Here is a 27,610-nt window from a genome sequence, read left to right as displayed (position 1 = left end):
GGTAATTTCCCATCCTTTTCTGGTTTTTGAAACAATACATATTGTGCTAAGGTTGGGGTTCAGATCAGCTATTCTTTTATGTTCTCTAAATACAGACTATGTTGCTTTACTTCAGATATTTTCAAGTGTCCTTTTTCCTCTGTTCCAAGCATTTTTGTTATGGGTTTCTCTTCCTCTTCTTCTTCCTCCTCCTCCCCCTCCTCCTCCTGGATGTGTACTTTTTTCTTTTATATTATTTGTAAATCAGTTTCTTCCCTGCAGGCACTACATTCTTGACATTCAAATTCAGGAAGTCTTAAGCCATTATTTCTCTAAATATCTCTCCTGTATCTTTTTCTCTACTCTCTTTACGATTCTCCCAGCACTTTGACTTGTCTCATGTCTTAGACATTTTTCCTGAGGTTCTGTTCATTTCTCTTCATTCCTTTGCCTCTTGGTTCAGCTCATCTCAGCTCTAGCAGCCTATCTTCAATTTTGGTAACTCTTCTGCCAGCTCAAGTCCACTGCATTTTTGCTTTGTGACTATAACATTGCTACATTCTTCCTTTGTAAGTTCTGCATTTTTCTTTCTACATTATAAAATATCCTCAGACCTTGAAATTACAGATTGTGAAATTTTGACTTTCAAAATTTTCTAAACATATAAACTGTATGTTTCTTTCTAAACAAAGAAACTACAGTTTCTTTGAAGTTTTTGTCTTCTACACTCACTACATAAGAACTTTGAAAATAGTTTCTCTTGCCTGTTCTTTACTGTTCTGAGTGTGTTCATTCTTTCTTAGTTATTCACTTTTGTCATATTTTTGTTGTCAGTGTTAGAGACAGGATGTTTAGATATTCTTTTATGTTAAACCTGAATGTTAGATCTTTGTATAAGTCACAGTTTTCTAGAGTAATAGATTTTACAGAATGAATCTTTCTCTCCAAATACATGGACTAATTATATTTTTTTTACCCTTGACTAATTGTATTTTTTTACTCTTTACTACTATGTACATGTATGGTTTTGAAAATGTTTTTAATGGTTTACAGAGTTTTTACATGTTTATTTCCTTATTTCATATATTCATATATATCTATATATGAAATAAGGAATATATATATATATATATATATATATATATATATATATATATATATGTATATAATTTATTGGAATGACTCACAGGCTAGGGCCTACTTAACCCAACAATGGCAGCTATGAATGAAAAGTCAAAGAATCAAGTAGTTGCTTAGTCCACAAGGCTGGATGTCTCATCTAGTCTTTACTAAATCCTGAAGAACTAGGGTCTAATGCCAGTAAAGGAATGGGCTTGTTAGCAAGGTGAGAGCAAGTAGGTAAAGAGCAAAAGCTTCATTCTTCCATGTACTTATATAGGCTTCCAGCAGAAGGTTTGGTCCAGGTTAAAAGTGTGTCTTTCCATGGCATGATCTGGGTTAAAGGTATGTCTTTTTTCAGCTCCAAAGTTCTAGATAAAGATGTGTGCCTTCTTAACTCAAAGATCCAGATTAGAAGTGTATTTCTACTTCAAATTAAGCAAAAGCAAAACAAAATAAAATCCTTCACAGCTGTGACCAGCTTTGAGTTTTAGATCCAGATGTTGCCAAGTTGATAACCAAAAATAGCATCACCATCCCCTCTCCTCTTAGAGCAGTTGCTTCCTTGATTGCTTTAACTACCCATTTAGTAATTTAGCAAAACCATTTCTGTGTAGACTTTTTCTTTCTATCCACAATGCTATTCCTTTGTTTTTATTTCTTATCTTGGCTATTTAGAGGCTACTCCACATTGGCAGCCATTTTCTGATAAAAAGATTAAGCTTAGACCCCTTGACTAATTGTATTTTAAAAATCTTTATGACTGTAACCATATGTATGCTTTGGAGGCTGTTCTTATGGCTCATGGGATTTTTACATGTTTCCTAGTTAGCCTTATAACCCATGAGAGTGTAGAACTGTGGGTCTTCCCTTCCTTGTGGGGCATCAGTCATGGGCCCTCAGGGACTAAGGGAGCAGAAGCATTGAGCAGGATTCAGATGGCTGTGAGTATGATAGAAAGCACTTCCAGAAGTCAGCTTCAGAGAGACAGCTCATTTTACTGTTCCAGGGGTAAGGTATATAAGGGCTCTAGTTCCTGTAGGTGGGAAAGGCTGATTGGTCATAACACAGCACATGATATGGGAGGGAGGAAAGAAGAATGCTTGTAAAAAGATTTGGAATACGCTTGGCCCATGAGAGGTGGCACTATTAGGAGGTGTGGCCTTGTTGGAGTAGGTATGGCCTTGTTGGAGGAAATTGGTCACTGTGGGGGTGGGCTTTGAGGTCCTATGCTTAAGTTGCACCCAGGGTGGTAGAGAGTCTTCTTCTGCCTGCCTTTAGATCAAGATGTAGAGTTCTCAGCTCCTTCTCTAGTACCATATCTGCTTGGATTCTGCCATGCTTCCCACCATGATGACAATGGACTGAACCTCTGAAACTGTAAGCCAGACCCTGTTAAATGTTTGCCTTTATGACCACCTTCTTCATGATGTCTCTTCACGGCAATAAACCCCAAACTAAGACAGAAGTTGGCACCAGGAATGAGATATTACTGTGATAGTTCTGACCATGCGTTTTTATTTGGAAAAATGTGGATTTGGGACTTTGAAAAGCAGTGGAATGCTTTAAGTGAGGATTAATGGGCCATCCTAGAATGAATGTGGAAGACATCAATAATGATATTGATTTGAATTCTGGAGGCCCAGCTTAAGAGTTTCAGAGAAGACAAATTTTAGCATGTTGCCTAGAGATCATTCTTACCATATTTTGGTAAAGAATATGGCTGCTTTTTGTCCTTGTCTGAAGAGTCTGCCTTGGCCTAAGATGAAGAGATTCAGATTAATTGCACTGACAATCAAAGTCTCAAATCAACCAAGGTTAGACTCTGGTTTGTGGTTCATTCTTACAAAGAGTGTTTTGATCAACCACAGAAAGCTTAGAAAGGAAAAATATAAAATCTATGCTTCAATTATTAAAGGGGCACCAGGAAGTGGAATGGAGTAATTTTCTTTGACCAAGGATATTAAATGGAATTAAGGAAGTGGTGACCTAGGGACAAGATTCCACCCAGCTAAGCTTATTGTTTGTATGTTTGCCATTGAACAAGGAATAGTTATATGATGTTAGGTGTTATAATTACCTGGTTATTGTTTCCATTTGGACTTTAATCTAAAATGAACTATAATCCAGAAACAGAGGACACACCTCTGATCTAGATCCTGAGGCTGAAGACACATGCTTTTGATCCAAATCTTGAGGTATACTGGCCATGAAAAGCTTAGGTCCCAGCATGGTCAAATTAGGTCCAAATAAGGTAAGACATCTGTGTTTAGAGACACTCTCCAATTGAGGCTTAGTGAGAAAGAGAAAGTACTGCTGAGAATCAGAGTCTTCTATTTTATACCAAACTCAGAGAATTTTTTGAACATGTTGGACCTTAACCACAGAGCCCTCCAACATCAACCGTGGGAATGAATATCCACCTTCTGAATTCCCTAGAATGACTATCATATTTTGAATCTTGGCTTCCTAGTAGTTCTCTGTGTCACAGTAAACATCATTTGGCCAGTATGTTTTGTTTTTTTTTTCTACTTTCAAAAACTCTCAGACTTCCCCTGTTATGGAGATGAGTTTGTGTGAAGCTTGGGGAACGTTTTCAAATGTATGCAAAACCTTGTTCCAATTAGCACTTTCTGAATGCCATCTAACACATGCACCAGCCTTCTAAAGCTTCATAGTGTCTTTATGGTGACTTTCTCTGGTCCGTTCTATTAAAATTCCAGCTGTTCTGTCGTTTGGTTTTTATTATAGAATTACTATTCTCCTCTTAACTGCTTGGCACCAAATCTCTATTGTTTTTGATAGTGGCCTAAAATATGAATCTTCCCATGCTGTTTCAACTAGGCTCTATCCCTTTGGACAGAAAGAGAAGGTATTTGCCATTTTGCCTTTGTTTCTCTTCTGCAAACTTCTGTGTCACTGCATTGGAACAAGGTTCTGAATGGGATCAGCATTTCTCAACATAATGGCCTCATTGTACACAGGGACACTGGGTAAGTGGGTAGCCCTTTGCTTGTCTTCCCTTTGCAAAGTGCTTCTCACCTATTTCTAGCAGAGCCTGGAGTAACTCATGCCCCAGTACTTTGAGCTCAGTGTGTATTGTGTTCTGCTATGTAAGGGTGTACTGGATAGGAGAAAGGAAACGTCATATTCCTAGGCATAGCTACAATGGAAATTTTAGAACACACTCATGAGAAACATAAGTAGGGTCCTCTTCTCAGATTGAAAGCCAGCTGCAGCCATAATATGAGGTTAAGGAGGGAAACCTTATAGTTTGTGAAACATCTGTCTAGAGTATTTGGGAATGGAGTTTTAGTAACAAAGATCTATGTAGGAGCCCAGGGCAGATGCTTGCAATGGAAGAGTCAGCAGCCTAGAAAGCCAGTCTAGCTCATGACCACCTGCCCCCTGAGTGCCTGGGGATGCACTGGGGATGGGGATAATGTCTTTGGCATGAGTTACCACTGAAAGCCATACACCTTTTTGTGGTCTGTGCTGCAGCCTGATGCCATGAAGATGTCTGGGTCCTTGTTGCCTCTTAGAGCCATGCCTGGGTCTGTGGTCCTACTGAAGTCAGGATCTGTGTTGATGTCCATGATGCATACTACCACCAAAGGCCATACTGGGGCCTGGGATGATGTCTCTATGGCACACATTTTCACTGAAGGCCACTCAGGTCTTCCCAATCTGAGCTGCAGTCTAGAACCATTTGATGTCTTTGGGCTGTCCTGCCACTGAAAGCCATGTCGATATGGGTGGCCTCCGTTACCACCAGGTCTGTGACTGTGGTCAGTGGTGTTGTCAGAAACCATGTGGAGGCTAATGATCCATGCTCCTGCCGACTGTGAAGAGCACAGAGGCTACTTTTGCAGTGATAACAATGACTACAGACACAACTAAGAGAGAGACATGGAAGGCTTCTGTGACAACCCCTAAACCCTAGGCCCCACGCCTAGAAAGGAAACCATGGTTGAGAATTCTTTAAAAGTGTGGTGGAGATGCTGGCATGTCGCTCTCCACAACTGATAGCTTGTGGCAGGGTTGGGGAGGGGTGCAGAAAAAGAAGGGCTCAGTTCTAGTTAAAGGGTAGGCCACTCACCATGCTCCAGTGAGTACACAGAGAACACGAAGTGGACTTGGGTTCTTTCTTTCTTTCTTTCTTTCTTTCTTTTTTTCTTTTTTTACATCTTTTTGGGGGAGGTGAGGATCACAGAGGTGGCAGACATGAAAGGATCAAGAAGGGATGTGAAATTCCCAGAGAACCAGTAAAAGGGCTATGTGGAAAAATAAAAACATTCATTAGAAATTATTCTTTTTCCCTATTGATAATAAAATCAAATTTAATGCAAAAAATAAATCTGTGTAGGAGAAAAATAAACATGACTCAAATGCCACATACCTTCTTCTTACCGAGAGCTAATAGGTTTTCTTGAATGACAGTTTCCCACTTGCTATATGCCCATGAGAAAATTTTCAGTCTTCAAAAATACTTACAATAAATATATTTATGAGTTCAGTTATTTTGCTGGAAAGAAGATCCCCTGAGCTCTTTGTTAAACCATTCCTGAAGTCATGTCCTGATCAAGATTTTAAACCATTAAATTCGGAGGTAGAAAAATTTACCACACTCTGTGCTAGACAAAGTTAAGTAGACTCCAGCTCCCCTACTCATTGAGGGATTTGGGGCAAGTTTTGTAAAGTAACCAAACTTCTGTCTCTCTGTTCGCAGAATAACATAATTCCTACTGTCCATACTGTGGGGAACAACTGATGTGATATTTTTAAGGCACTCATTCAAAACTCCAACTTTTGATTGACACCAGTAAGTAGTATGAGACTGAGCAAAACCTAAGCTCACATGGCCAATGGTAAGTTATATAGAGTGTGCATGTGCAGTTTTACATACAGGTTAATGTTAAGTTGAGGGTACTATTGTAAATATGTTCAAGTATCCACATTATCTTCATTCATTTGTAGTAATGCAGTACTTGATATTTAAGGAGGAAATCAAGCACATCTGTCTTCAGGCAGAATAACCTTAAGCAGAAGTAACTTAAGAGCTAAAGGTAGGTCAAATGCTTTAAAGGGAAAGTCAAACAGGCTGGATTAACACACATCTGTGAACAGAATTCTCTTAAGGGCTTTCAAAAGGTGTGGCTGATTGAAGATTGATTGCTGCCTGTTTCTCCAACTCTTGTTACCCAAGCTCTCAGGCCCCCACACCCCAGGTTTACTCTCCATAGTTTGAACTAAAGAGCATATCAAATGTTCTATACATGATTTGATTGTTTGATGTGTTATGGTGTGCCAAGGTGTCCAATACTGATAAAATGTGTAGGTAGTCTAGAGGACATTTACCTTGGTGTAGTGGTTTGAATAAGAGCGGCCTTGGCTGGCTCTTTTATTTGAATGCTTGGGAAGGAGTCAGAGGTGTAGCCTTGTTTGGGGAGGTGTGCCACTGGAGGTGGGCTTTGGGGTGCCAGGCCCAGTCTCTCTCTCTCTCTCTCTCTCTCTCTCTCTCTCTCTCTCTCTCTCTCTCTCTCTCTCTCTTCCATGTATTTGTCACCACAATATTTAGGTTCTCAGCTGCTGCTCCATGTCTGCTGCCAGGCTTCCCACCATCACGGTCATAGACTCACCCTTGAGAACAGTAAATAAGCCCCCAATTAAATGCTTTCTTTTATAAGTTGCCTTGGTCATGGTGACTCTTAAAAGCAATATAACAGTAAATAAGACACCTGGATTGGTGGGTATTTCTTGAATGAATAAATCCATAGTTGAGTACCAAATTGCCTGTGCAGTTTGAATAAGTCATCATTAATCACAAATGAGAAGAAATGTCAAAAAATGGGGGAAGGGTGGAATCATTTTTAAAAAGGAGCTACAGATGGGAAGGACATGGGACACAGCAAAGATGAGCAATGATCCAGTTAAGGTTTGGACAAACACAACCACACTGCTTTTAATGCAAAGTTATTTCATGCCAAAATGAGGATATATGACCTTGGGAATTACTAACAGCAGGAATTATTCCCTTTCTCATTTATCTACATATTATAGAAGATATTGATTTAGCAGTGTACCAGGCCAGAGTACAGTCTAATTCAAGAGTAGTTTTACAATAATTTCATTGGCACATTAATTGTGCAAAGGGAGTTAGTTATTACGTTTCTGCACAATCATATAATGTCCATTGTTCGTGTTCACCCCCTCTATTGCTTTCTTATTCTCCTCCCCTACTTCCCTTCTCCATCCAGATTACAAATAATTCTTCTTTTAATTTCATGTATTTTTCTCTCCAAAATTTTACAAATGAGACAAAACCTGTGCTATTTGTCTCTGTGGGGCTTTCTAGGAAAAAAATGCTAAAATTAAAAGAAAGAAAATTGAAAATCTGTACAATTTTGCTTAAATTGACTTAAAAATTTCTGAAAGGAGTTATGGTAAGATGAGCTTTTGTGGACTGAAGTTTTGGCCCAATGGCTGTATCTGCATCCCATGAATGAATTAAGAAAATTCATCTGGACATAAGAGTAAACATCAAAGGGACGATTTATGTAAAGAAAGATTGGGTCAAAGGGGACTCTTAAAGGGTGAAGTTGCTTATGTAGGATGAGCTCAGCCATCAGTGGAGTTCTCAGAAAGTATGTAATTAAAATAAATATCAGACCCAACTTCTCAATGGACTCCATTATTGTTCATAATGGCCACAGCCTAGGAAATAGATGAAAAGGTATTAACTTCTCTATATTTGACAAGAAGACAGAGGAAGAGAGAGTTAAGGGAAAGGAGGAGATGGAGGGGGAAGGGAAAGGAGAAAGAAGAATGAGAAGGAGGGGGAGTAGGAGGCAGTGATAGCTAACGAGGCCAAATTTGGTATGTGTTGAAGCTAATACAAAGATTTTTCCAAATCTAAATTCCTGCCTTATAATAAAGATATTCCTGTTCCAGGATTTTCACATAATACTTCAGGTTGGTGAGTACATTCCTTTAGTCTGTTATTCATTGCTAATTTAATTCAAATGTGGTCACTGGGCAGATATTCTATAATATCTACTGTATAAATCTGTCAAGGTGAATTTCACAGGCCAGAATAAAGTCTTCCTTGATAAGTGCCCCAAGTGAGTCTGTGAGGCTGGATACGCAGCCTGTGGGTGTCAGTTACATCCAGTTGATTGATAGTGCTATGGAGTTCAATGGACTTAATTGATCTTTCTTCCTGTTGGATCAGTCTATCTCTGATATCCATTTCTATCTCTAATAGTGAGTTGGTCTGTTTCTGCTTCTGGTTCTATCAGTATTTGTCTCATGGATTTTTGATGCTCATTGAACTTGTATGAGCTAACATTGATAAACAATAGTGTGCAGGGTAAGAGAAAATAGAATGGGGTATTTCTGCCCTCCATCTTACTGATGCAGCAGAAGATTGAGTATTAAAATGATGGCACAGAGATTCCTATGATGATATTGAATCTTCCCAAAATGCTTTCTCAAAGCAAGCTATTACACAGTTTTCCTGGAGAAAAGATTATGTGTGTGTGTGTGTGTGTATATATATATATATATATATATATATATATATATATATATATATACCTATATATATATGTATGTGTGTGTGTATGTATATATATAAATATATCATATATACATATACATTGTGTGTGTGTGTGTGTGTGTGTGTGTGTGTGTGTATGATTTTCCTAGAAAGCCCACAAAAGTTGAGCTGCTTTATTAGGGAAAGTCTAACTTGGTAGATAATGCAAATGATTAAAATTTGATCAAGAGACAAACTATTTTCTTTCCAGTCTCTCAAAAGTCATTACAAATGTTTGTGTGTAAAGAATCAGATCCAATAAGACTCTTCATAGTTCTGTCCCTGCCTAGCTCGCTAGCTCATTCCACATTGCTGATCGTGTGTTTTCGTCTCCACGGCGACAAGTTCCAGGGTGATGAGTACTTGTCCTTTCTGCCTGGAACATAATCGTGACCCTGCTTTCATAAATGAGTGTTCTTCTTTATTGTGACCTCCTGTAGCAGTTTATCTACCGCCTATGTATATAAATAAGAGTTGGCTCTTTTATGCTGTGGTAGTCATCGTTATAATACTATAATTATATGTGTCAATTACTCATCTCTCCCAGAAAGATTGGGACCTCTTGAATGTCCTACCTACTTTATATTTCTCCATAATGATAAATAGGCATTTATTTATTTGATGTAGAAAGGGATGGATGGATGAATGGATGGATGGATGGATGCCTGAATAGCATTTTAAATGAAATGAAAAGAATTGGTGAATAATACTATAAGAATCAGTCAGTGAATTAATCTCCTGTTGTAAAATTAATACAATATATATTGTACTAAACGTCAAGGAAAGGTTTTTTTTTTTTTAAGCAGAAAAGAAATGGCCATCTTCTTCACAAAATGTCCACTCTAAGTTGTTTAATGAGACAAAACTAATTAAAATGGTAAATGACACAAATAAATAGGATAAAGATGTGCAGTCCAACTCAGGCAGATAGATTTGCAGGCTAGATGGATTTTGAAAATGGACAGCTCTTTCCACAAAGCAACTGAACGTTAGGAAGGTTGTTTTGTCTTTTGTTTTCCCTTTAAACTGTTCCAGTTGAAACAAGATAGAAAGACTGTATTAAATATAAACTAAATGGTCGAAGTATGGGTTCAGGTAAGGAAGTAGCTCTCTGCAGGAACTGGACTGATGTCCCACTGCCCCTTCTGGAACACTGACTGACTCTGATCTCTTGCTGGAAAGACTGATTTCAGAGGTGACTACAGGGACCTCAGTGGTTTTCTGGGTCACTTGGCATGCTGCTTAGTTTTTTGTCAACTTGAATCAGATTAGAGTCATTTGGGAAGAGAAAACCTCAACTGAGGAAAAAAATGTCTTCATCAAATTGGACTGTAAGAAAGTCTTGGAGCACTTACTTGATTCATGATGGGTGTGGGGGAGTCCAGTCCATTGTGGGCTGTGCAATCCTAAGCAGGTGGTCCTAGGCTGTATAAGAAAACAGGATGAGCAAGCCAAGGACAGCAAGCCAGTTAACAGTACTCTTCCATGGTCTCTGCTTCAGTTTCTGCTTCCAGGTTTACACCTTGCTTGAGTTCCTGCCCTGGCTTCTCTTGATGGACTGATATCAATATTTATAAGCCAAATAAACCCTCTCTCCCCAGGATCCTTTTGGTCATGATCTTAATCATGCAATAGAAGCCCAACCAAGATACATGGTTTACTCCTGGACTGAATTTTACTGCAAATTTTCTGATAGGTTAGGATGGAAAGAAATTGACAGGTCTCTGGAAGACACCTAATTCCAAATTCAACCACCCTAGAGCATCAAAACAGTAGAACTGTGGTAGAAAGTGCATAGTGGTGACATTAGCCATTTGTGTATTTATGCACAAAGTGTTCAACCATACCAATTTGAAATGGCTTTTGATGAAAAACATTTTTTCAGACCTACTAATTTCTGGCAAATATTCATTTATTATCCCGGGATGGGCTAATGGATTAGATAATGAGGATTCATGGTAAAAGGAAGTAGTGATTTTTTTAATGAAAAAAAAATCCACAATTTTTATGGAATGGAGAGAGAAAATATTGACTGAGTAGTCTCCGAGAACCAGGAATATTTGGATTCAAAAGGCACACTGGATGTGCTATTATTCCCTTTTCCAGATTTAAAAAAACAAAACCAAAACCAAAAACCTAAGACTTCATGAACGAAGTGGCATTGTGACATTATGTTGGAATTTTTACCTTGGACCACCAGTCTGTACACTTCAGCCTCTTTCCACTAAACCTTCCCCACACCGATGCTTACAGCAAACACACACCTTGCTTTAAAATGTAGCAATTGTGTACTTCTCAAGAGGAAAAAATAATTGTGCCATTCATAACTACTAGAATGAAAAATGTGTAAAAGCTATGTCTATAGAATCTAAAATACACGCCAGAAATGCCACAGCCAAACAAGGGAGTAAAATGCTCTGTTCTTCCACCCAGTGGAAGGACAGCACAAAGCACTATGGGAACCACTGCTCCAGATGTTCATACAGCTGCTGCAGTAAGACTCACAGCCAAGGAGGTCCTAGCTACCCTTTAAATCTCCTCTTCCCCCTCCTCCCTTACCTGTTGTCATACTTTGGTTTATAGCAAGCTCTTGCTCCATACAATGTTCCTAAGAGAATCTGTGTTAAAGTATACAGATCATTAGGTTTGCCACACTGATTCTGGAGTGGTTCATATGAAGACCAATTATTGGAAATCTAGGTAAAACTTGTGTGTACTTCTGAATGTGTGGCCACAGTGTAGGATCAAAGATATTAGCTTTTAAATTCATACAACACAAACGATTTTTGAAAGAAAAAAGTATATAAACTCAATGGCTGACAAAGTTATGAACAACCTAGACTGTTCTCTTGTGTAATAAAGTTTGGGACAACTCCATGATTGGACCTAGAAGTTTTCTATAATATGGACAAAGAAGCATATGCCCTGCCAATCATGTGAATATTTCTGTGTAAACGAAACTCTGTAAGTCCAGATATACAGAAGCCATAAGACACCAGTTTAGTGACATGTCAATTAGAACAGTATGAATTGGCATAGTACAGCCGTAACAAACCCATCATGAAACCTTAGCGACAACGTAAACAATGGCTGTTGGAGTTCTTCCTCTCGTGCTCCATGTTCAGCTACACTCTGTTGTGGGAGCTCTGCTCTCTGTAGGCTCTCAGAGGTGAACATGATCATGGGCAGCTTGGAAAGATTACTCAAGATAAAGTAATTTCATCTTGTACAATTGATCCCTCTAGCAGGAGCAGAAAAAGCAGGGGTCCTGACCTTTGATTTTTGGCCCAAATCTTCATTCTTATTTCTCCCTTTTGCCTGTCTCTGGAGCTGTGTCTTCTCTGGCACCATCTGTGTGACTAAATGGGGTCTCCTATGAGGTCCACCCTGGGCTGCAACAAGGACACACATGTTCTTTCTCCACCAACCTGAGATTATGCTATAACAATCATTCTTACTGATGCTAACATCCCTTTTGTTTTCTTTAAGTGCATTTCTAAGTGAAAATTAGTCGACCCCACTGGTTGCTGAGTTTTATGACTCCACGCATAGGGGTTTTGCAAGAGCATAGTGGTATTTAGTCATTGGTAATACATCTTGACATTTCAACAGGCTGCAGTGGGTTATCCTCTGTTCTCTCTCCTCCCCCAGCCAACTCACTCTGGAATTGATTTATAAGGCTAGCTTGCTTTTTACTTCTTTTATTCCTCATTATTCATATTTAATGTTACCCACACTTGACCCCATGACTCTAATTCCTTAAACTGAATAATGTACACACATTGACTTTGTTCTTCCTGACATGTCTTATCACATTTTATCTTTGCCATCCTTCTTCCAACCTTTTAAAGGCCCAGGGCTCCCCGAGTCCCTTATCTATTTACATTCTTCTTCATTATTTAGTATTAATGCTCTTCTTTCAGCCGTTATTCTACAGCTTGTTATTTTTCCCAGTTTCCTGATTTCAGTCTTTTTGTCACCGGGCCAGATCTCTCACTCCCACATTTTAAAGGTCAACTATAGTTTCACACAAGAAACTAATTCAGATATTATAAAGCATAACACTGTAACAAGAAAGTGAGCCATGATGTCATTGGTTCTTGCTAGACCCAATGCCATTCCAGAACATCTTCTGTGAGTCGTTGCTGAGTATATAGAGTTAGCCAAAGCTAACTTGGAAGCTGACTTGGAAGGTAAAACTAAGACATAGATTTTGCTCTTTGGTAATTTTTAGGACAGAGATAAAGCACAGAATGAGTTAAATCGCTGGGATTTGTTCAGGGATTCTCCATGGAAAGTGTGAGTTGTTCATTGGGAATATTTTCACAAAATCATAAATTGTATCTACTGATGCCCATCCAATGAGTCAGGTTCAGATGATAATCCTGTGAAATGTCACAGGTTTAGTGTATAGAGAGATAAAAAGCACAACATAGGAAATGCTGTTTATGCCTACTTCGTTGTCTTTCTTCTGGAGGCAGGGAGGGCCAGTTAGTTTCATGTGATTCCGCTGACTGGAGGAGGAAAGATGAGTGTCTCCCAACTGCACAGCATAGAGGGAATTGAATTAAAAAAATTATTGTGCTAGTGCTAGATTCTAAATTGTAATATGACTTTTAAAAAATAGTCTTAAACTTTTATATTATATTAGAAGATCAGATAGTAAGTTGGGTCCATGCTCTTGTGAAATAATTCATTATTATTCTCATATACCATTGTTGTATTTTCTATTACCTTTATTATTATCATGACAGGTTTAGTATGAACATCTTAGAGATATTTGTCTCTCTTCCTAGCTTACAATTATTTACAAATTACACTTTGTGGACTACCTTTGCAGTGTTCCTACAGGCTAAGAAATACCCCCCCCCCTCTCTCTCTCTCTCTGTGTGTGTGTGTGTGTGTGTGTGTGTAATTGGTTTTATATTGGTTTTATTCAACCATAAGGAAGAATGGCATTGTGTTATTTTCTAGCAAATGGATGCAACTAGAGATTATCATATTAAGTAAAATAAGTCAGACACAGAAAGACAAATATTTCATTTTCTATCATTTGTGGGACCTAGAATTCTCTATAGATATAGTATATACATATACATGTATATACACACACATGTGCATATTATTTCCTTTTCTATCTATCTGTGAACCAACACTTAGAAGGATTTGTATGCCATGGATATCATGAATAGTACTTTAATAAACATGGAACAGAAGGTATCATCATGCTGTGTTCCTATAGAGTTCTCTGGTTATATATGCAGAAGGGATGTATTTGGGGCAGATATTAGTTTTATTTTTAGTTCTTTTGGAGAAACTTTCATACTGACTTCCAAAATGGCTAGTCCAATTTACATTTCTACCAACAGTATCCCTTTGCTCTACACCCAAATCAGCAATTGTTTGTTTTCTTAATGATAGCTGTCTGATTAGAGTGAGATGATATTTTAATGTAGTTTATTTCCATAATGACAAAGAATGTTGAACATTTTTCTATGTTCATTTCAATTATTTCATTTATTGATTGGGTTGTTTGATTTCTTGTCATTTCTTGTGTATTGAGTTCATATAGATGTGTGTGTAAATATATAAATATAAAGTTTCTGTGTATAAGTTTTAATTTTATATAGTTCCATTTGGCAATTCTCAAAAATATCAAGTCTTATTTCTAAAGTTTTCAAAAAGTTTTTCTTTTGAAAAAAATCCTTTTTATTGAAAATACATTCTTCTCTCATATCATACATCCTGACCACAGTTTCCTCTCCCTCTATCCCTTCTAGCTCCCCCCAACACCTACACTCTTCCCCAGATCCAATCCTCCTCCCTTTAGAAAAGAGCAGGCTTCAAAGAGACAATAACCAAACACATTCAGTCAGTCCCTGTGAGCCCATATGTAGCCTGCTTAGCTGATTCAGCCAGCTGTGTTCTGATGTCCTTCATCCCCTGTGACTCCTACAATCTTTCCTCTGCTTCTTTCACAGGATTCTCTGAGCTCCAAGAAGAGAAACTCTGTGGGAACCAACAATTGAGACTGTCTCCCCACAGTGTCTGGTTGTGGATCTCTGCATCCTCTCCCATCTACTGCCAGAGGAAGTCTTCTCATGATGACTTAATAAGGTATTCTATGAGTATAACATAATATCATTCCAAGAATCTTTCATTGATTTTTTTTTTGCCATTCATGTTTAATGTTATATGCTGGATAGTGTTTGTTCATGACACAAACTAGAATCTTCTGGGAAATGAAAAACTCAAGTGAGAAAATGTCTCCATTAAAATTGTCCATGGACATGTCTGTGGGGGTTTTTCTTCATTAATGAATCACATGGGAGGTACAGCTCACTATGGGTGATGCTACCCTTGGATAGGCAGTCCTGAGCTTTTTTTTTTTTAAACTAAAGCTGAGCAAGCCATGGATAGTGATCTAGTCAGAGGTATTCTTCATGGTCTTTCCTTCATTTCCTGCCTCCAGGTTTCTACCTTGAGCTCCTGCCATGGTTTCTCTTAATCATGGGCTCTAAGTTGTAATATGAAATAAACCCTTTCCTCTCCAAGTTCCTTTTGGTTGTGGTCTTGATTGCAGCAATGGATAGCAAAACAGGATACTTCATTTGTGCTCTTTTACTGCCATGTGATCAGAACTGGCCGGAGCAAGCCAAGACTTTGAATCTGAATTATTCATAGTTGGAGCTTTTCCTATGAAAGCAATGAGTGAAGAATAAGGTAGGTTGCCGTGAGAAATAGACTTTAGCTTGAATGCCTGAAATACTATAGGAGTTCCTGTCTTTTCTTTGGTGCCTTCCACAAAGCACATAATTAGGTGCACATTTTCTTCAAGATGCTTCAGGAACCCAGGCATTTCTATGTTTTTATATTGAAAAGTCTCATCAATTTACTCTTCTCTACAAGATTTTTTTTAATGTACTTGTGTGGGGTGCTTGAAACAGAGTCTCATTAGGTAGTCTTGGCTGGTCTACAACTTAACCTCATAGCCCTTAAACTAATACATATCCCCCTGTCCCTATTTCTGGAAATAAAGGCTAGAGAGAATGGATACCTGGACAATGGTAATTCTGTCACTGACTGTACCTGTGATGGTATAATTATTACTGATGGGAACACTCACAGAAGTACATGTGTGTATGGGCATTCTCATGTGCTCTGAGATTATTTTCACATTCTTTAATAGCAATCAATGGAAGGAGTTAATACGCAGCCGTCTTTCCTCCAAAGGACAAACGAAGCATGAGATAAACCTTGAAATAGTCTGTTTAAAGTAATCAAGGAATCACAAGAAAGTTTCTTGGTATTTTGAATCTTATTAATAATAAGTCAGATGTTTAAAAATATTCTAATACATAGAAATTCTGTTTTGAGAACTCAACATATATTTTCCTTTCCATCCTCCACTGGCTCCCAGCTTGTTAAATTTGAGCTGGTGAAATACCCTTTCAACCTTCTCTTATGGAAGTTTTATTTCTTGTTGAAATTAAGGTTACACATTTTACTGATTTTAATAAACAAAACAAACAAAGCCATCCAAATGTCAAGACTCATTGTTTTTGATTAGATCCTGCTGTAAAATCTGTGTCACAGCCTGGGACATCTGCTTTCTCAGGCACACTAGAGATGAGGGGACCCAGTAAGTCCATGCTATAAGGTTGTTTGCCTAGTGTGTTTTCTACTGACAGCTCCAAGTCATAGCACTGTCCCACTGTGAGAAGATTCAGCCACCTCTTCAGTCATTTGAGACATACAATTATAATGGGGTCACAGCAGTATCAATGTGATCTGTGCCACACATGGTCTTCAGGGTCTCCAGTACTCATAATGGTTCACCTTCAATGTCTTAGAGAGCATGGACTTTTACAAAGATGTCAAAAAGAGGCATGGGCTTTTCTCTGCATTTGTTTCTTCTCCGAACTCACACTACCCCTCTGTGAGATGCTAAAATCTGGGAGATGGCACTTTCTTTTTGAGCACTTGAGTGAGGCAGACATTTTTTTCTATGCTTTCTTTATGCCCAAGGCAGAGGCATTATGCAGTCTGTTTTCTTACTAGAAAATGACTATAAAAATACAGCCCCCCATCCCTCCACAGTGACAGATAAGAAGTCCTGAGACACCATTAATAATTAATGGGCAGACAAGATGAAACTCCAGTTGCTCAGACTGCTGTCTCCACATAATCTGTATTTTATACAAAAACAGAAAGAACTCAATGGAATTTTAACTGTGACCGGATAAAAACTGCCAACAAAGTGTGATAAGGAGAGTCTAATGTGCATATTAATCATGTTTATAGCTCCTCATTTGTTGATATATTAGCCTAAACTCCCCTTAAAAATATATTTTTGATCACCAGTAGACTCATTTAATGCAACCAAACCCCAAATAGGGGCCAATTAAGGTTCCTAATTTTCATTAATCAAAAATAATTAATCTGTTTCATTATTCAAGGAACAAATGGGTTGAGGATTTTAGCACAAGGCAAGAAACGTCACCAAAAGAAATCTAGAAAAGTTTGATGTCTGATGGAAACACGCCATTGTGCATTTATAGCTTGGGCTAGCACTTGGCACTTTTATTATCTAGATTGTTTTTCTAGATGTAATGAACATATAATATGACTCAGAGCGAGACACAATTTACTCTTGAGCAGTGTAGACTTCAAACGTGATGCATTTTTATTTTCTCTGGATCAGTTAGAACAAAAATGATTACAAAACTGGGGTGGGGAATGGAGTGTTTCTAGAGATATCTGTATTTTTATGATGCAAAGCCTAAGAAAATAAGATTCAGTTTATTCTAGAAGCAAAAGAGTTATTAAATGCCAAAATCAGGGCTGTTGAACAAAGCCAAAATAGAGAATCTAAAACTTAAAAGTATTTTGGTTGTACATGTTCAATGATCCTTGTAAGTTATACCTGTTTATAAGCTAAATTTTTCACAAAAATCAAAATCAACTGAGATGTCACAGGTGAGAATGTTGAAAAAATAATGAAACAGTACATATAAATCTAATTAAATGTTCACTGCTTGAAATAGTTTGTTACAGGTTCACATAAATGTAGATCCTTAAAGCCTTTATTAAATCTCCTTTTTGTAGCTTTATACCAAAAATAAATTAGAGTAAGCCTCAAGAAGACAAGGCATAAAGAAGTCTAGAGAAAAGAACACAAAAATGTTAAAAATGGAAGGTCAAAGTTACAAGAATGGCAAGCAGAGGAAACATAAGTTCCATTTGTTAGTAGATATATAACTTTTGAGTTAGTAGATTATGACTGTACTAACTAAAAGAATCACAGTACGCTGTAGGCTGCAGGAAAGATGACCTGCCTGAGTTTAGGTCGTTCCATCACCATTATTGTGAAGGAAAGTCACAATTATTCTTACCTAGCAGCTAATTCCTATTACCTTGAGACTCATTTGTTTTAAAAAGATAACTCATTTACTAGTAAATATAGCAAAGTGGTATAAAGCCAATACATTGTTGGGACCTTAGCTGCCAGCTCCTCTAAAGCATGCATGTGTTATGTCATTAATAAGACCCAGAGACACATGACCTAGGTAGGCAAACTCTTCACCTTCCATGAGTTTGTTTATTTACTTGCAGTGTGGGGATTATAATGCCTGGCCTGCTGGCACACAAGAATCTAGTGGAGTTTTATTTTTAATGAGAAAAGGTGTGAAAGGGGGTCTGTGGAACTATAAAATGCACACAGATGTGAGGTGTAATTATTAAGCTGTAGGGTTTCTCACCTTTCTATAAGGATTCCTAACGACCCAGGATTAAAGCTGGAACTGTGGTCTCCAACCTCACATTCATCTCCTCAAGAAATCCTACATTAACCTATGGCCAACATTTCCTAATACACGATACAAAGACGACTTGCTTGATGGAAAATTAGTGAGGGTTATTACAATGATGACTTCTGTTAGGAGAACTGTTTGGGAAATAGATTTCTCTCTCCTATGGGACTTTCCAATAAGTGAGTCTTTAAGAACCTTTGAAGTGTAAAGTAAGGACTTCAAAAAAAAAAAAAAAAGGGCAAATGATGGAGTTTCCCCAAACTCCCTTGATGCTGGCAACTAAAGATACCTATGTGGAGGAGCTGGGAGCTAGGAGATGGCTCCATCAGTAAGGTATTTGTGATCTAAGCATTAGGCCCTGAATTTGGATCCTTGACACCCACATAAAGGCAAAAGCTGGTGAGCTTTGGATTCAGTGAGAAACATTGGCTCAAAAAACAAAGTGAAAGAGAATGGGCAAGATGCCCAATGCTTCTGCAAGAATGTGTATCCCCACATGAACATGTTTACACATATAGTGTGCATGTGGAAAAGGAGGAAGGCAGGGAGATAAGAGGGAGGGAGAGAGAGGAGAAGGGAGGAGAGAGAGGGAGGGAAAGAGAGAGGGAAGGAGGGAGAGAGAAAAGGAGAAGGGGGACAGAGGGAGGGAAAGAGGGAGGGAGAAGCAGAAAGGGACAAAAGACAGGGAGACAGACAGACACTTGGGAAACAAACAACAGTGTACTTTTTGAACAACATACATTGAACAAACACGGCTCACTAGTTTCTGTTTCTCTAGGGCTCACACTTTTGAGACCAGTGGTCCTCAGAAATGTGGACCTTGAGATTCTATTTCAAGTAGCAATTCCAGAGCTTGCTTTGTATCTGAAGCAGTCACAGGCATATGACTTAAATAGGCTGCCTAAAGATTGGAATCTCATGATCTCAGACCATGGTTAAAAAAAAATGTTTCTACTAAAGAAGAGAACGGTGGTGGTCCTATGCCTTTAATGGCTCATTACTGCATAAGATATGGTTCATAAATGACAGCTCTGTGCTCTTAGACTTGGAAAGGGCAAACTCATTTTTGCAAAGCTCTGGGGAGATCAGCTCCTTCAAGCACAGGCTCGATCCACTTCAGCTAATGTCCACTTCACTTTAGCTATGTGTAAAGACTCTTGTGCCCTGGATCCACTGGTCTTCCAGGGTAACGCTCAGCTTTTCTTAGAAAAAAATAAATAAAAGCAAAAAGACCACAGAGGCATCCTCCAATGAGTCAAAGCACAAACACGACGTCTCTAGATGAGTTCTTTCAAAATCAGAATTGATATGCCCCAAAAGGAGAAATTTAGCATCCACCTTGCTAGTTATAAAAGGAATTGGGAGAAAATAAACACCTATGCTGGACTCTAAGTATATTAGAGTACAGTAATACTGTCTAAAACTAGCTAATGTGCCTACATGGCATTGCTGAACAGAACAAGCTGTGAATATGAACGATTTGATGTAATGTGGAGAGTGTGTCTTAGGCTATGTCCTTTGTCACACCCACTGATACTGTCACTTATGTGTGAATGAGCAGAAATGCCGGGAAGAGGTTGCTTTGATAAACTCCCCAGAGAGAAGCAACCAAAGAGAGAAAGGGTTTCTTTTAGTTCACCGTTCAAACTGCAGTCCACCATGGAGGGGCAGGGAGTGCAACAGGAGTCTCCAGAAACTAGTCTATTACATTGTCAGGAAAAGAGAACAAGAAAATCTCCTTCTCTCCCTTTACACAGGTTAGGAGCCCAGTAACTAAATGGGCAGATTTTCCCATCACAACTAGCATGATCAAGAGATTCTCTCATAGGTCCACAGGCAAGGCCAGAGGCCTGTCTCCAACTGATTCTGATTCTATCAATTTGGCATTGAACACTAACCACCCCAAAGCATATTTATCACACTCTGTGGCACAAAAGTTCTCCTCCACTTTAAGTAGCACACACACACACACACACACACACACACACACACACACACATTAAGGACCACTGTGTATCTATAAGATTCAAATGAGGAAAAAATGTCTTTAATTCAGCTGACTCTAATTCAGCAGATTCAGTTTGATACCAGCTATTCGTTCCAGGAACATCAATCTGATAGGTGAGTGTCTCGTAGTGTTTGTGTACCAGAGAGGAGAGCCTGGACTCTGGTATCAGTTGGATTGTTGTCTGAATCTTATGTCTCCCTCATACTTGACAACTCTCAGAACTTCAGGAATTTTTTCCCAGTTAAATGAAATAGTAAAGACCCATACTCTGCATGAATCAGATGAGGAACGGCCAGTTTCTGCCCAGGCTAAGACTGTACAGTACTAGCTGCTCCCTTCTTAGCCTTTAGCCTTGAGCCCTGCCTTATAGCTCTTTTCATTCAATGCCTAGGCTAGAAAAGAGCTGCTCATGAAGAAAGAGACATGATTTGGGGAAGCCAAAAGAACAGGTATGTTAAATAGATCGGAAGACTTTACCGTTCTGTGTTTAAGATAATTCTGAGCAGAATGAATTCTATGTGACACAGTTTTCCCTCATAGTTCAGAGCCTCTAAGAGTCACAGTGAGCTTCTTAGTCCTATGGATTATGCCCCTCCCTCCACACCAGGTTTTCTGTGTATTCTTTAAGCACCCATTTCAAATGTTCTTTTGAAAAGGATATAGCTGATCTTCATCAAGAACTTGCGTGCATACCACAAAACAACAGCAATAATATGTATGTATGTGCAGAATTGCTATACTATTGCCTGACTTTATGAACCACATCTTTGGCCCTACCCAAACAGAGAGATGCTGATGTATGTACTTGACCAGCAGAAAGTCAAGTTGCAACTATGAAAAATGTGGTGTGTGCTGACGAATATGACTTAGGTGCCAGTGTGTGGTGCAGATGTTGCTGGACAGTGTGCCAGGAGGAGCTGTACTCAATAGCTGCACTTTTAACCCAACGATAAGTGAGAAGTTGAAAACTCAGAGACTACAAATATTTTGCCTGTCATGTCTCCCCTACTGATGACAGAAGGGTTTATCTTGAAGTCTCTGTGAAAGTAAGGTGCGTTGCCAGGGTCTACACATTAGGAATTGCAAAAGCATAATTTGTACCTTCTGCTTAATTGATGTGCTTGTGATGGGGCTAGAGATTGGGGCAGGAGGATGAGAGATGGAGGGCCTGAAACTGTCTGCTTCAGAATCAAGTGTAGAAGTGGTCTCCTGGAGCTGCCCATTCTCTTACGAACCTGATCTTCAGGACCAGAATACGTTTTTGTTCCTTTATGTCCAAAACTAAATACAGCCTGGTTTTGTGAATTTCTAAATATGGCTGACAGAGATTCATGGGTCATAAAAAATCAATGTACTGTCTAGGAATCAGATAAAAACAAAACAGAATATGGTAAGGTGCAAAGCATATGATGGAGGTTGGGTTGGGGGGGTATTTTCAATTACATCTGTGTTTCTGACTTTGTGTTTCAGATTTTAGAAAATTTGAAAGCTACTGGCTAATTATCAGCATGCTTGTGTCCCTTTGCAGCTCAGGCTGCCAAACAGCAAGGAGACACATGGTTTCTGCATCCCCAGGTTGCTGGTCTTTCCTACGTCCTTTCCACACACTTTATGGAGCTGCCCATCCAGTCGCTAATGCAGATGAGAGCTAACGTTTACTGAGTTCTTATCTGTTGTTCCGTGTTGGCGGCTGAGGATTTTTTATATGTATTTGAATCCTTCCAGCAGCAGGTGAATTAGACACTCTTACACCCTTGTCTGGGGTCTCACTTTCTGGATGGTTACCCATGGTCAACTACAGTCTGAAAGTGTTAACTGGAAACAATTCACAAGTGAACACTGTATGAGGTTTAAATTACATACCATGCTGAGTGTGTTTGAGTCACTCATACAAAGTAGCCTAATACTATACTGCAATGCTTAGCCTCTTTTGTCCTTTTCATCTCCGCTCACCGTAGAGCCCATTGGATACCATTTAAAAAGGATGTGTACTGTAAGTTTGCATAACTTTTATCACAGAATGCTGTGATAATCATTCTATTTTATCATTTTTGTTGTTGGTTTGTTAATCTCACGCTACACCAAATTTATAAATTAAATGTTTCAATATATCTACAAGTAAAGTATTATATTCTGTTTTAGTAATGGCTTCAAGCATCCAATAGGTGATCTTGAAGCTCATGCCCAGCAGATAAGGGAACACGTGTATATAATTATTTTACTTTTAAGGACATGGAAGCTAAGACCAGGAAAGTTAAAGTAAAACTAACTGTTCAGTGTCACTCAGCTAGAGAAAGGAAGAAGCAGAATGTGAAACTGGTTAACTTAGTTCGGGCGTCCTCATCTGACAATTATTAATTCTGTATGTTAAGGTTGCTTTAAGAAAAATGCCACAAACCAGGTGACTGATAAACACAAGAAATTTATCTCTATGGTTCTAAAGGGTAGGAAGTGTACAATCAGAGAGGCCATGGGTTTGGTGTCTGGCAAAGACACTTCTTCATGCATAGAATGAGTTCTCTGTGCACTCTTGAGGCAGAAAGAGCAACTGTGCCCCAACCTGTAGGAATAAACAGCGGGGACCCAGGGCAAGGGAGTAAGAGAGTAGGAGAGAAAAGAGACTTGAACAATAAAAGCAAGTTAACTTCCTGATCAAGCTCTGAAAAACTTTATCCAGAGGTGGCAATATAAGCATAAGCAAGATGAGGCTCCAAGGGAGTGGGAAGAGTCTGGGGGCTCTCTGAAGGTCAGGTGGCAATCTTCAGCTCCTGGAACCAACGGTCACAGTGTTCTCTTTACCCACAAACATTCTTACCATTATGACCATGAATGTTCTCTCAGGATTGTTTATGTAAGCTAGAAAATTTCCACAAGGCCATGGCTGAGGCCATGGCTCCCAGCACAACTGAGCTTCCCTGGGCCCCTTGTATGAGAACACCAATCCCAACGTTTTAATGACCTAATGCCTCCAGGACATTCTCCCTCTTATAAATTTGGTAATGCAAACAATGACTATACCAGAGTCTAAAGCCCAAAGGATTAACTCATGACTCTTTATTTCCAAAATCATTTCTTCTCTGCTGCCAGTCAAGGGATGTCAAAAGACCTTCTTGCTTCAACACCCTTAAGGATCTCAGTATGACACACTTAACCAGATTGAGCCATCTGGAACTGCTGATATTTGCTAATGTTTGAACTATATTGCTAGGATTTCCTCAGCCTCGCAGACCTTTTCTCTGTTGCAGGTGTGTAGCGAAGGATGAATAAGGTATTTTCCCCAAGCTTAACAAATTTATAATCCAAGAACCAGGGGAGATGTGTCTTTAGAATGCCTTTCATGTCTCAGTTCTGCCTGATTAGATTCTTACAGGGTCAGGTTTGCCAGAAACTTGAAAGATAGGATGACAGAGTATTAGAACTGGCAAGGCTTCTTATCAGCTATTTAATTCAGCTTAGAGTTCATACTAGAAAAATGAGCCCTCCTGCAATGAAGTAATTCACATCAAGAATAAATTACTTATAGATCTGAGACTAGAATTAAATTCATGTTTTTGTTTTTGTTTTGTTTTGTTTTGTTTTGTTTTGTTTCCAGTATTAAGGAGGTTTTATTTCATCAGAGTAACTGCCTGGAGAAAGATTTAAAAGTCTAGAGTGTGTGACTCTTTTAAACTCTGCACCCATTGACTGCTAAAGAGTTCAGAACCAAACTTAAATTCCAGTATCAGTGGTTACAAGCCATCCTTATAAACTGCATGTTCTCTCTCGTATGTGGAACCTAGCCACCGATGTGTGTGTACATATAAACAAACATTTTGGTTCAGTAGAGCCTATAGAAAGGAGAACAAAAACAACTAATCATAAGGAGATAAGAAAGGAGAAAATGCAGGTAATGGACTTGAGTTATGAATGAGGATATAAAGCTAATTGTTTTTTAGTACTATTTCGATCATGATTTTTTTTGTGGTGGTGGATAAAATGATTCTGTCATGGATTTTTGGGGGAGCTAGATAAAATATACTTTCAGTACCAAAAGTATAACATAGAATGTGAAACTCAAAAGCTTCCATCTCAAATGCTAAGTGCATATAAGTCATAAGCATTTCAAGTGATTGGAATGTTTTTGTTCCTTCATAGTCTCTCTAGTCTCTTACTAAAATGGAAAAAGCAGTGATATTTCATGGAGCATGCTACCAATCTTACTGCCTAGTCTGTCATCAGGAGATTGTAGAATGAAGGCAAGATGGATCCTGGACATTTTCTTGGACAGCTGTTTCTCCGAGACCCAGAGCTATGTAGCTTTTGGAGTGATAACTCCCTAATTAGTCGGAGATGTGGTATTCTCTCCCCACATGTTGTTCTCAGCTCACCCTTATCTGAACAAACCTGCTGCATGACATCTCTTGCCTTAAGAAAACACAGTAACCATCCCCAAGCTACCCCATACTATCTCAGATAAGTGTTGAAGGACACAACTTCAAATTCACAAAAGGTATAGAAGAAATATCTTGCTATTTTGAATATGGTTGCTAGCAATTTATAGGATCTTAAAATGGTTTTTCATCTTATATTCCTTTGGGTTCAGGGTCTTTGCCCCTGTCTTCCTGGTTTTGAACCTAACCTTTAATGGTTGATCCATCTCCCAGTCCCATTTTTCCCCAAACATGGAACTGTTGTGTACAAACAGTACAGTTAGAAATGAAAGGATGTTAAAGGGCCTTTCAACTACAATGGTAGGAAAGAAAACATAAGTATTTTGTTTCTTATCTTAGATTTATGACAGAGGTATAAACTCAACATTTTAGAGAGGGAAATGAGAAATATACAGAAAGAAGCCTGTAAAAAGGTGCAATACTGCTTTTTGATAAAAAATATTGACAATAATAACAACAACAAATTACCCCAGAAAAAAGGAAGGAACATAAGGTAATCCTAAAGCCAAAAATTAATAAAGGGAGACACTGTTGGAAGTATTAAACATGGGCTAGGATGGTCAGTCTGGTTGCACAGGACATTGAGATTGAGAAACAAAGCCAAAAAGAAGTGACCAATAATATTAACATAATCATTTACAAATTAACATTCAAAAGTTTGGTAAGACCAAGGGGCCTGATTGATTTTGTTGTCCTGAATATTAAGGAGAAGTTGGAAAACAAGTGAGAGTGGAAACAGAGAGGGTATTATATATTTTCATAACCTGGTTTTAAACTGGCACAAGGGAATGACATTTAACACATGTCAAATAAGATACATATTATCTGCCTTCTCAGAGAACTCATAGAGAGCTGGGGGAGGGGATCTGAAAATAGGAACTAAGGATGTTAAGACGGTGGATTTACTAGACAAACATTTTGTCAGCTAATCTAAATACATTATAAGGAACCACTTCCAAAGTATAAAACACAGTATCATTGAAAACAATATAACAGCATATGGATAATATAAGTAGATACAAGCTATGAAATACACTCACACAGACATTATAGATCTGACAAGTACAACAATCCAAATGAAAGAATTTGGCAGAGAAACTCAAGTCCCATTTGAATAGAAAATCAGAGGACAGTACTCTCTATGTAAAGTTTCACTTTCTATGACCTATAAAACCAATCACCTTGTAGTAGTCACTTAATAGTGCATTCATTTACTGGATCGATTATATCAGTAACATAATTATATCCAAGTAGCTCTTTTTGACTTAATAATGGCTCTAATGTACAAGAGTAGCAAGGTTGGTAATTTTTCTACAATATGGTTCTATAATGATTTGTTTTTACTATTAGCCAATGATTAGTTTTTTAGTTAATTAGTTTTTTCCTATGTGCAGTTTATAAACTAGACCCCAACATAGGCCTGTATGTAAAGGAAAAACACTGGTGTATACAGAGGGTTTGGTGACATTTCTATCTGGGGGAATCTATTGTGGTCTTGGCATGTGTAAGAAAGACTATCATTGCTCAACTTGACATTGCAAAGTCTGAGAAACAGAATTAAAAAAAAAACTGAATGAACAAAAAAGGGTGGTGCCTTGGAGACATGTCAAACATCAGCAGGAACATGATGGGAATCACTGGAGGAGAAACGGGAAAGTAGAAGGAATACTTAGAGAAACAGTGTCCAGACCAGCCCTGAATGAGATGATTTCGCATTCTCTAGAAGCCCAGCCGGTTCCAGATAGAATAATCTCAAAGAAACCCAAACGTATACACATCATTATTGATGTTTTCTTATAATGAAAGAAAGCTGACTAATACATGTATAGATGTGTAGGGCAGGAATGGAGCCCATAGAACAATTCAACAAGAGGAAATGACCCTCGGTAATATGAGTAGTCGGGAGCACCATGAGATAGGAGATACTTCAGATGCCTCATAGCACAAGATAATTGTGGTTGATGATGATTGAGTTAATGTTTCAAGCTAATTACTAAAGAGGATTTTAAATGTTTCCAGTACAAAAACATGACCAATGTCTAAAGTGTTGGAGATTCCAAGTAACCAATGAGTGTTGATCTTCACAAGAATCTTGCCTGGATTTAGAATCGCCATGGAAGCAAGCATACCTCTGAGCTTGTCATTGAGGGTATCTTCAGAGAAGTTGAACTGAGGAGGAAAGAGCCACCCTGATTGAGTACATCACCATCCCAGGGGCTGGAATCCCAGAAGACAAAAAGAGAAAGTGGGCTGAGAACTAGGCTCATCCCTCTCTGCTTCCTGATGGTGGGTGCTATGTGACAAAGCACCCAATGTGTGTTCCTGTCACCATGCTCCACCACATGCCACTACACTACTACATGCCAGCCATCACATGTCACTACATGGTCTTTCTCTGCCATCGTGGGAAGGGTGCCAAGGTTTGATCCTCTCAAAGCTTGAGTCAAAATAAAGCCTCTGTCTATAAGTTGTGCTGCGAGTGGAAGAGGATGTGCCTAGTCCTGCAGGGACTTGATGTTGAGGGGCAGTGGTGTTGACACCCAGAGGGATGCTTCCCCTCTCAAACAAAAAAGTTAAGAAGGAATGATGGGAGGACTTATGTGAGGGGGTATTGTGAGAAAGGAAGGGCTGATACTGGGTTGTAAAGGGAATAAATAAATTTAGT

The sequence above is a fragment of the Mus musculus genome, chromosome 9 (genome assembly GCF_000001635.26).
Source record: "Mus musculus strain C57BL/6J chromosome 9, GRCm38.p6 C57BL/6J".
NCBI lineage: Eukaryota > Metazoa > Chordata > Mammalia > Rodentia > Muridae > Mus > Mus musculus.
Note: the sequence above shows the minus strand (reverse complement) of the source record.